This window comes from Talpa occidentalis, unplaced genomic scaffold, assembly GCF_014898055.3.
Source record: "Talpa occidentalis isolate TD23 unplaced genomic scaffold, MPIMG_talOcc4v2.1 talOcc4.3, whole genome shotgun sequence".
In the NCBI taxonomy this organism is placed as follows: Eukaryota; Metazoa; Chordata; class Mammalia; order Eulipotyphla; family Talpidae; genus Talpa; species Talpa occidentalis.
The window spans coordinates 41,093,035-41,104,255 of NW_023603184.1; positions in this window are offsets into that span (position 1 = coordinate 41,093,035).

Here is an 11,221-nt window from a genome sequence, read left to right on the forward strand (position 1 = left end):
AGCCAGGCACATAGGAGCTTTTGATGAACTGACTGTGCCGGCCCCAAGTGTTAACTATGTCATCTGACATGACTAATGAGGCCCCCAACTTGATCCGCGCGATCAGAGCAGCCCTGCCGTCTGGAGGAGGCTGGGTTTCCGCAGCCAGCCTGGGAAGAGGCTGCAACGTGCGGGGTACACACTCCATCATGTCAGCTGGAGTCCTGGAGGCCTCTAGTGTTGAAGCTGGGAGTTGTCCACAAGGGAGGGTGATGGAAACTGTGGACCAGGCTCTGTGCTGGGCGCTGGGGGGAATGTGACCCAATTTAAACCTCTAGCGCAGGCTCCTCATTTTATAGGCACAGAAACCAAAACCAGGCCAAAGCGTGGGGCTTGCCAAGACCCTAGCTTTGGGAGACAGATGAATGTGCAAAAGGCCAGACACTAGTTCACCTTGCAAGGGTTAACCAGGGTTTCTTTCTTTCATTCTCTAACCCTTTCTCAGTGGGCAAGAAATCCTGTGCTCATCACCTCAGCAGTTCCAAGAGCAAAGGATCTAGAGTCAACAGATTTGGATTTCAGTGCCAACTCTACTGTGAGTTGATATAATTTTGAGCAAAAAACTTGCATTTTTCTGAACCTTGGTTTCCTTAGCTGTAATATTGGGACAAGCTAACCTATTTGCTAGAGTTCTTGTGAGACCCAACAGAGTTCATGGGTGTGAAAGTATAAGTCTCAGACATGTTGGTTATCGCTCATATTACTACCCCTCTAAGGATTGCTGACTGAAATCTCTGGAATATGGATCCACAGATAGCTTTAACTTTCTTCCTCTTCCTGCCCCTTTCAAAATGCATAGGAAAGAAAGATATAAAACTAGTTGGTCATCTGCCTACAATCTCTACAGTTTTCCCAGAGAGACTATGCTGCAGCAGAACAAAGAACTTAGTCATTGTAATTTAATGTCATTCCACACGTTGCTGGAACACCCACCATATGCCGGAGGTCGGCCATGCTGTGTGGGGAATCAGAAATGCGAAAGTCATGTCCCTTGGCCCCTTTGAGAGGCTTACCACTTAGTGGGAGGAACAGACGTGGATTAAATAACTATACTGTACTGCAGGAAAATACAAACTATATCAGAAAGACACAAATCAAGTGTTGCAGGACTCAGAGAAGGGAATGATTGATTTCCTAAAAGCAGATTGGGGAAGTTTCACAAAGGAAGTGGTATTAAGGATGGACAGGGTTTAGCTCTGTCAGGAAGCACCAAGACAGGATACTCCAGACTGAGGGAGCAGGACTAATGTATGGAATCCTGAAAAGAACGGTCATCTGGAGAGCAGAATAAAATTGAGTGAGGTATGAAGTGTGAGCATGACTGGAAGGAAAATCACTGGGCCCCAGCTCTGAACCCCAGTCATGGTTATTGTGGTTTTGTTGTTCTTTTTGCAGGCTGAGGTCACTTTGGCCTCTGTTGCTCCATACTGGCTCTTCCTCCAGCAAGGCCAACCCCCACTGTGACCGCTCCCTATGCTGCCAGCACCTCTCTCCACACACCAGGATTGCTAGCGCCAAATGAACAGGGACAATAGTCATCAGATGCAAGGCATCTGGGCTGGGAAGCGCTATCACACCCCCCCAGTCCACATGGACCTTCACATGGATGTAACAATGACACCAACATCTGGAGCATAATGGCAAACAACTGAAGCCTCTTGGTCGGGGTCACACTCCACATTTTTTTCTTTTCCTCCTTGTCCAGAAGAAGTCAGTTTTCCCTTAACGAGTATTGCCTTCAAAATGGTTTTGGAAGGTCCTGAGCTGCAGCTGGAATCAAAGCAGGACCATGGGCTACCCTGGGGGCTCATATTTACTCAGTTTTTCCATTTTTCATTGTAAATTTTTTTATTGTGCAAATAATACGGTGATAAGACAGGAAACCCCAAAAATAAGAGAAAGAGGAAAATGAGCACCCACTCACACATCATCTGTTTCCATTTCTCCTTACCTCTTCCTCTTGTTGTCTGTGTCCATGTTTTTGGTTGTTTTTTTGTTTTTTGTTTTTTTTTTTGGCTGCTTTCATCATGGATACTATTACATTTCTATTTTTATTCCTCAGCTTTATATTATAGCTTTTTCCATTCTGCTACTTACTGCCAGCCCCTAGTGTCCCACAGGCTTGGTCTTGTATCCCCAAGTCTGGAGAAAGATGCCAGGACCATCACCACCATGATCATCATTAACAGTGGGCACCACAGTGCTGAGGAAAAAGCACTGGCTGCTCTGTATTACCTAGACTGAGTTGGAATTTCAGCTCCTGCCCTTTGAAGGTAGAGGGCCCTGGACAGATCACTCCATCTCCTTGAGCCTCAGGTACTTGACTGTCAAACGGGGATGGTATGAGAACTACCCTCATGGGATTGCTGTGAGGATTAAATGAGGCACCGAAAGGGAAACACCCAATAAATGGTACTCTCGCTGGGCTGACCAAGGGTTCATGCTGCTTCGTCTTTTGTCCACAATGAACCTTCTCCCCTCCCCTGGGCCCAGCAGGCCTCCTGGGTGGCTCCAGCTGAATACATAGGCATACTAGTCCACAGTAATGTAAATGGATGTACCATCTTTTACTTACTATTTCCTCTGATGGAAAAGTTGTGCAACGTTTCACTCTTTTCAGTAATGCTACAATAAATATCTTGTTGTATATTGCTCACTCATCCTTTAAGAAATCAGTTTTTCTTAACAATTTCCTGGAATATTATCACTGGGACAGAGGTTAAAACGTTTTAATGGCATCTGATGTGTATTTCCAAGTGGTTATTCAGAAAGTTTCTTCCTGTTATTCTGCCACTAATTCAGAGAGGGGACCACTGGACTACATTGTAGGATCTTGGGCTCTCACCACAATCTCCTGTCGCTGCTTTGTTTCATACTGTTTTCTTCCCGCAACAGCCTCCCACACTGTAGTCACAGGGGACGGCCCAAAACAGAAACCATACTCCCATGCTTTTGTGCCTTTTCCTATTATTTTCCATGATCTTTGCCCGAGAAGCAACCCTTAACATATCTTTTCACTTTAGACTTGACCTTTTGTAGACCTCGGAACTTCTAGACTCTGTTCAAGACCCAGCTCGAATGTGCCTTTCTCTGTGAACTAGTTCCAACTCTCCTAACAAGGATTAGTTACTCTTGCTATCTGTGGTGGCTGGAGGGATCCTTGGCATCCAAGTGCTCACCAGGAATCAGCTAAACACCCAAATCTGTAATTCTCCTCCCTCTCCCCTTACTCACCGCACCAGGCAAAAAGCAAGTTAAGCCAATTCATATCCTAAATATTCTTGGACTCACTTATTCTTCATTTATTCCATCACTGACCATTGCCTCTCTGTAGGATTCCTACAGTGATCTCCTAAAAGAAAAGAAAGAGTGGGCCCCCCTGGTGGCACAGGGGTTAAAGACAGAGCGCTGTCAAGCTATTGCCAGCCAGTATAGCACAAGTACGACCCCTGGCCGGCCAGGGAGCTGACCCACATGGCGCAGCAGACCTCTCCTGTCTCGCCCACTGCTCCCCTTAGCAGTGTATTTCAGTAGATCTGCCTGTTCTGCTCCCCACTCTGTCTCTGGTGAATCCTCTCACTCCCCATACCTCTGGCCTACACCCCACTTCTTGTATGTATAAATAAATAAATAAACCTTAAAAAAAAAAAGAAAAGAAAGAGTGATGTATATGGTTCAAATGGCACACTTTTCACTTTCTCGCCTTTTGTCCACCATCTGATTGTGTGCACTTGACTCTGATCCTCACCATGTCTTCTCATGAGACTCTCGGGATTAAAAGAGTCCCTGCCAAAAACAACAGCTCAAGGGTCCCATTCCCCACTGGACTTGGATGAAACCTGGTCATAAAAATCAGGCACAACTCCAAGAGGAGACACTGGAGAAGAACCAAGGCAGTCTCTAAGGAGAATCTCACACGAGCCGGCACACATCTTCACGCTGCCTCAAATCTCTAGCTTCTTAGCATATCACACCAAAGACATCACAACTCGGACATGTTTAAGACATTATCTTTCTCTTTGTTTATATGCTTCCAAACCTAGCTTGTTGGCTCAGCAATAAATATGTGCGATCTTTGAGGGGAAAAAAGTCAATTTTTTCTCTAAGGCTTATAATAAAAAATAGTAGATTCCTGTCTCATCCCTTCTCACCCCAAACTTTGCTTCTCAGAGACAACTAGCTGCTTTCAACTCATTCAGCAGGTACTTTGGTATCTGCTTTTGTTTTTGAAATAATATACCTCTACTGTTGCCTCTTGATTTTTAAATTCAGACATTATCTACTGACATTGAACAACAGAAGTTCTTTCTAACACCCTTTCCCTGCCCTACCCTCCAATATGATTATGTTGCAATTTCTGGTTAAATTATGATATGGTATTTACATATTGTGGCCAGAAGCCCCATGAAATATATTCTCCCTCTGAACTGCCAACCGACCGCGGGACTGCTGTCTCTCCTGGTGAGGTCTGAGGGCAGGGCTGATGGGGGTGGGGGGAGCAGGCCAGCCATTGGCTGGTAGCCTGGTGGGCACCAGAAAGTCTCTGGATACAGGTTCCCTGGATGCAGTAGGTGTTGCAAGCAGAGCTGAGGTAAGCCTTCTGGAGGAAACAAAGGCAGTGTCCAGGAGGGCTGGAGGCTGCTGATTGGCACAGGCACCAACTGATCGAAACAGATACTGGCTTTTCCAGTGGAGTTTTGGAGCCCCTGCTGTGTCAGGCATTGTCTCATTAGCTGCTGGATCTTGGGAAAGTTCCAGAAGTTCTAAGACTGAGGGTTGGCTGGTGGAGGCAGCTGGAGCAATGATAGTGGGGTATTCAGGAAGCTAGGGGTAGGTACTATTTACTAACCAGTATAGAAAACTTTCAATATTTTAACTACTATACAATTAATCTAATAAATACAGTCTTGTGGCCCTGATTATGACTCTGTAAATGTTATTCATGATCAAGCTGTATAGATCTTTGTGACCACATTTCCATTCTCTGGAAGAGATTTTGTTTTTCCCTAGAGTTGCAATTATCTGGTTGTTTCTTTTTTTTCTTTTTTAAAGATTATTTATTTATACAAGAGCTGGGGTACAGGTCAGAGGCACGGGAGGGTGAGAGGATTCACCAGAGACAGAGTGGGGTACAGAACAGGCAGACTGACTGAAATACACTGCTGAGGGGAGCAGCGGGCAAGTCAGGAGAGGTCTGCTGCGCCACTTGGGAAGCTCCCTGGAGGCCGGCCAGGATAGAACTCATGCTGTAGTGGCTAGCAGCAGCTTGATAGTGCAGTGTCTTTAACCCCTGCCCCACCAGGGAGGCTTAGTAATATTATTATTGAAAAAATCCCTACTTTGTGGTAACTTGTCTGTTTGTTGTATGATACATCCCCACTTTTTGCTCTCTTTGGTATTACAAGAATTGTGTAAACTTGCAAAAGTTTTTTTAAAATTACATTTTTAAGACCAGGTAGAAGCTGAAAGGCATTTGGAGGGAAGAAGACATTGTTTTGTCTCGCCTTTTGGTAATATCTTCTAGAGCAGCAGTGGCACCGAGTGCAGACCCTGGGTTTCCTCAGCACAGCACCCCAAGAAGATGAGTACCTACTGTGGAATGACTTCACCCAGGGGGTCAGCACTTTCCTGAGCTACCACTTCTCTTCTAGCCTTCTGAGACCTTTCTTCTTGAGGCTACTCCCATGTACCCAACTCCTCTGTAAATAATTTCTTGCATTAAATCCTTTCCTGCTTGGGCCTCCCCGGTGGCACAGCGGTTGAGCGCTGGGTTGCGAAGCTGCCCGCAGCCTCTGCAGCGCCGGTTCGTTCCCCGGCTGCTTCCCGGCCACCGGAGGAGGGTCCCACATGGCGCGCAGACCTCTCCTGCCGCCCGCTGCTCCCCTTAGCAGTGTACCTCGTCAGTCTGTCTGTTCTGTTCCCCGCTCTGGCTCTGGTGAATTCTCTCACCCTCCCGCGCTTCTGACTGTACCCAGTGCTTGTATAAATAAAATAAATAAATAAATAAATAAATCTTAAAAAAAAAAAAACAATTTTGGAAAAAAAAAAAATACTTTCCTGCTTGAAATGAGCTAGAGTAGTGTTATCCAACAGAATGTTCTGTGATCATAGACATACCCCAACTGTGCTGACCAATACAGTATTTTTTAGCTGTATGTGACTTCTGAGCCCTTGAATTGAACTGAATTTTAAATTTAATTTAACAATTTAAGTGTAAATAGCCACATGTGTCTAGCGGCTACTAAATTGGATGGCACAGATCCAGAATGATTTATTCTTCAGACAGGACACTAGCTGATGTAGTAGTTGATAAAATGAAAGTGGGTGGGAGAAACTGACTCTCAAGGAAGGGAATCTGGGATTGTTATATAACCCGATTGGGCTTGAAATCAGTAATGACCTCATTGCCAGTGGAAAATGGGATATTGTGTCAGGGAAGAACTCTCACCCTCCTGGAAGATGGCAAGGAGAAACAGGACTCCAAGTAGATTTGCCACACTCCGTAAGTGCTGAAAGTATACAGGACTCAGGGGTACAGAAAATGATAGTTTCACAGCACAGCAACAGCAGGAGCAATGCATGGTGGAGCTGGTTTCTTTGCCTTCAAGTTCCAAGGGGAATGCAATGGACCCAGAGGATAGCTACATATGCAGTAGGTCACACATTGCTTAGGCACCCAGGGCCAAGGGCTCAGTACCTTTTTTTTTTTTTTAATTTTTTTTTTTTTAATAGAGGCATGTTTTATTTATTTATTTTGTTTGTTTGTTTGTTTTGTTTATACATGCACTGGGTACAGTCAGAAGCGCGGGAGGGTGAGAGAATTCACCAGAGCCAGAGCGGGGAGCAGAGCAGGCAGAAGGACCGAAGTACACTGCTGAGGGGAGCAGCGGACGGCAGGAGAGGTCTGCGCGCCATGTGGGATCCTCCTCCGGTGGCCGGGGAGCAGCCGGGGATCGAACCGGCTCCTCAGAGGCCGCGGGCAGCTTCGCAACCCAGCACTCAACCGCTGCGCCACCGGGGAGGCCCGGGCTCAGTACCTTTTTTCTTTTCCTTAAGGAGTAAAGAGTTGTACAGTAGTCACATGTGGTCACCATGACTTACTGATTGTCTCTATGATGAGTTACAGAAATGACTCAGAAAGGGTTAGAGTAGGGTTAGGCCTCAGCTGTTTTACACATTTGACAAAGATGCAGAGGAAGACTTGGGGTCCCTGGGGGACTGTCTGTTCCAATAGCTAGTTGTCCATGGCATGCAACAGCAAAAGACACTGAAACTATCACCTGGAATACCTGGAATGAAATGCCTATTAAAGACAAGCCTTTGGGAGACCAAATCTCTGCTAGAATGGACTGTTATGGTTAAGGATTGTGATTACTAAGATTTTTGAAATGGGTAGGCTGCTTCTGACTATACTAGAAGATTCATGAAGTTAATAAGCTCAGAGTTCTAAGTTCTCAGTTATAGGCACATGCACAGAGCCTTCTTCTATGGCTCAAAAACAATGATTTTTCCTATGATAGCTGCAGGACTAACAGCATTGAGAATCAGTCCCAAACTCTGACTGCATAATTTAATGTTATTAGAATTCATAGGTTTCCCAGGCTTCTTAGATTAAAGTTAGGGCACAAATGGGAAGGAATAAAATAGACAGAGACTTGAATTAGAGACATTTTCTTTGGCTCAGACAAACAGGAGAACCTGGAATACCTAAATTCCCCTGAACCCCAGGAAAAAAAAATTTCTACATCTCTTCTGTATCTATCTAATTTCTTGGGGAAGCATGGGAATGCAGTCAAATTCTTGAAAAATCAATTCTTGCAAGCAGAAGTGATTGTGTGTGTGTGCTGAGATAGAGAAAGAATGAGAGAATATATGTGTGCATAAAGGTACCTGTACTCCCCTAAGGCCATTTAGGAACCCTTTGTTTGAAGGCAAAATATAAAAATTCAAAGCTCTTTCCAAGTCAAATGAATCTAGGTCACCTATCTCCTCCAAATCACATTGACTCTGAGTCCAGCCCTGTCTGTTAGTGTATTCGAGACAAGCAAGGTCCATGTGGAAACACAAAATTCCCTATCATAAATCCATCAGCTTTAAAGCATTCACAGCCTCTTGCCAAGTCCGATGCAATCCTCCTCTTGAGGGCCTACATTTCCCTCTCCCATTTGTTCCACACTTTTATTGTTTGTTTATTGAAATACTCCACTTGCTGGAAGTCTCCCAAGGCAGTAAGTCATCATGCTATTTTATTGTGGTTGAGATTTTGTGGGTGAAGAGGGAAGGAAGGAGGGAGGGAGAATGATTCTGCGGTGCTGCTCAGCGCTCCACACAACAACCATGGCCCTTCTTTAGAAATCACAGCACTCCCTTCACCGCTAAGATTTCATGGTAGTAATGACACTTCAACAATCTACTCATCTGAGGGTGGGGCAATGGATAAGTTGGGGGACCCTCCCCTTGACTCATGGCTTTATAATCTAGTGGTAAAAACAGAAGAGAAAAATACAGTTACAATCCAGGGAGATCAATGCAATGATAGAAATAATTGCAAGGTGCTTTAGGATCACTTGAGCTGTAGGTATGAGGTGGAAAAAGAGGAATTGTTTTATGAACCTCATCTTTCAGGATAAGGATGGGTTTTCCAGGGTTGGCAAACCAATAAGTTGTCATTGATCCTGGCAGAGGAAGTAGCAAAGGCTTGGAGGGGAGACATGGTGTGGGCTGTTCCAAATAACCAGCAACCAGAATTTGAGAGGTAGGTGACAGAAAACAGGCTGCCCAGCTGAGCAGGGCCACATGTTCTGGAAGAGTTTTAAATTCAGAGCAACGTGGTCAGCTTTCTTTGTCTAAAATGTCATTCTGGAGGATGAGGTGGAGGCAGAGAGCTCAGTTAAGAAGCTGCTGCATTACTCTGGGAAGAGATGTTGGAGGCCTGAAACAGGTTGATGATAATGGGAAGAGAAAAGAATGTAGTGATTTGAGGGTTATTTAAAAAGTATAAAGATGGTGTTGGGGGAAAAAAGTGACAGGGTGGGGAGCAGAACAGGCAAATTGACCAAAATACACTGCTGAGGGGAGCAGCAGGCAAGACAGGAGAGGTCTGCTGCGCCATGTGGGTAGCTCCCTGGCTGGGGATTGTTCTGCAGTGGCTGTGGATAACTTCATAGATTGCGTCTTAACCCTTGCACCACCAGGGAGGCCCCCTGATTTCTACCTTTACAGAGAAAACTTAATTTGTTAAAATCTAAGCATTGGATCCATATTAACTATCACTATCTTCAAGTCATATGTGCAGATTCACCTTCTATAATCAATCAGCAAATCATTATTGAGTGCTTCCAAGAATACAACCACTGTTCTTGAGCTTCACTCAGTTTGACAATCATTACATACAGCCATCACCTAATTTAGTCTTTACCCTAATTCTAGGACAAGGATAGATCCATTTGGATATATATTATCACCCCCATTTTATAGGTGAGGGAAATAGCCAAAGACAGGCAGAGAACTTCCCCCAACGCCACATTGCTACTTGTCACTCTAAGTGGTATTGTAGGGTAGGAACAGGGAGTTGACACGGGATAGTCATAGGGGCTGAAGAGAGCAAAGGAGACAGAAGATGGTTCCTGCCTTTAAGCTCCCATCCTGAGTTGATGGCTCAAGGACCAAAAATAAGATTTTCTTTTGCTGGTACATGGGCTGTTTGTCTGGCCATCAGGTCATGGAACTCTCCAGATCTCAGGTGGGATAGCCACTAGTGGTCTCTAGAGGCAAGAACACCAGGGCAATGGACCACCTAGTTGGAATTATTGTCTTGCTGGGAGTACTGATGCAAGGGAGACATATTGGGCATGGCACATATTCCTGAAGGATTTGGGTCCTGCAAATTAATATGTACTTTTGTAGCTAGAGAACATTAAGTGTTGTGGGTTCCTATGAGCTGGCCACTCATGGGCAGCTGTGACCTATTTGCTATCTACACATCACAGCAGAACATTCCTTGACTCCCTACAGAGTATAGCTCCTATCACGAGGCAGCCCCAGGGACGGCTAGGCCACTGTTGACCTGACTACGTGACTATCTCCATGGCGGGCCCAGGATAACTCTGCCTGTGATAACATCAAATACTTTGCTGACGCAAATGTCTCTTGACACATGGCCATGATGTTCCCTTCCCTGTCCCTCGTAAAACTTTGTCCCCCATTCCTATCCCACCCTCTGGACCCTATTCCTCATACTATTGTAACATGATCAGCTTTTACTAGCCTGGATGTTTTCAATAAATGGCACAAGAACTTCTGCACAAGTAGCAGAGTCTTGCCTTGCAAACCTGCTCCACCACCATTGTGTCCCTAATTAAGTTCCTGTTGCCACAAAGTATGAACTGTTTCTAGTGCTCATAGTTTTGTGCTTTTCAGTCTGAGGTCAATCCCAGCAACCTTTGTTGGAGATCTCAGCCTGTTGCCCAAGTTCCCAGGCAATTATTACATAAAACTCTAATAGTTATTATTTACTAAGCACTAAAGACTATACATAAGTCATCTCATTTAATTGTATAACCGTCCAACAAATCAAATAATCCTATTCCCACTTTACAGATGAGAAAATGGGATGCTGGGAGAGATGTGATTTGAATAAGTCCAGGAAGATAGTGAAAGTTAATAAGGATAATAATTAACATATATTTAATGCTTACCATGTGCCACATTCCATGTCGTAACAGCCACTGTTAGTTGCCCACCTAACAACCATCCTACCCCTTCTCTGTTCACAGAATGTTCAGAGATCCATCCCTCAGGAAAAGGAACTTGATCTCCTGTTTGGCAGCCAAGCCAATCATGGTGAATCCAATCCCCTTTGTCAATGATTGTATTAAAGTGAGGGGCTGGGGTGTGAGAGAGGAAGTAGCATATGTGAGGACTTTGAGTGAAGAGGGTGTGTGTTCTGTGAGAATAGCAGGCAGAGGTTTTCTCACTCTTAAAAACAAATACAGAGGAAAGAGATGACCCTCTTTGGCTGTAGTGACTGAATGTGATTCCTGGAACTGTGCAGCCATCTTATGATAAGCCAGCCTTGGAAAACCTCCAACCTGAGGTTGGAAGAGCATAAGATGGAAGGGATCTAGGTCCTTCATCAGGTAGCCAATCTTAAACTTCCCCATTTCTGGGCATCTTGTTATAT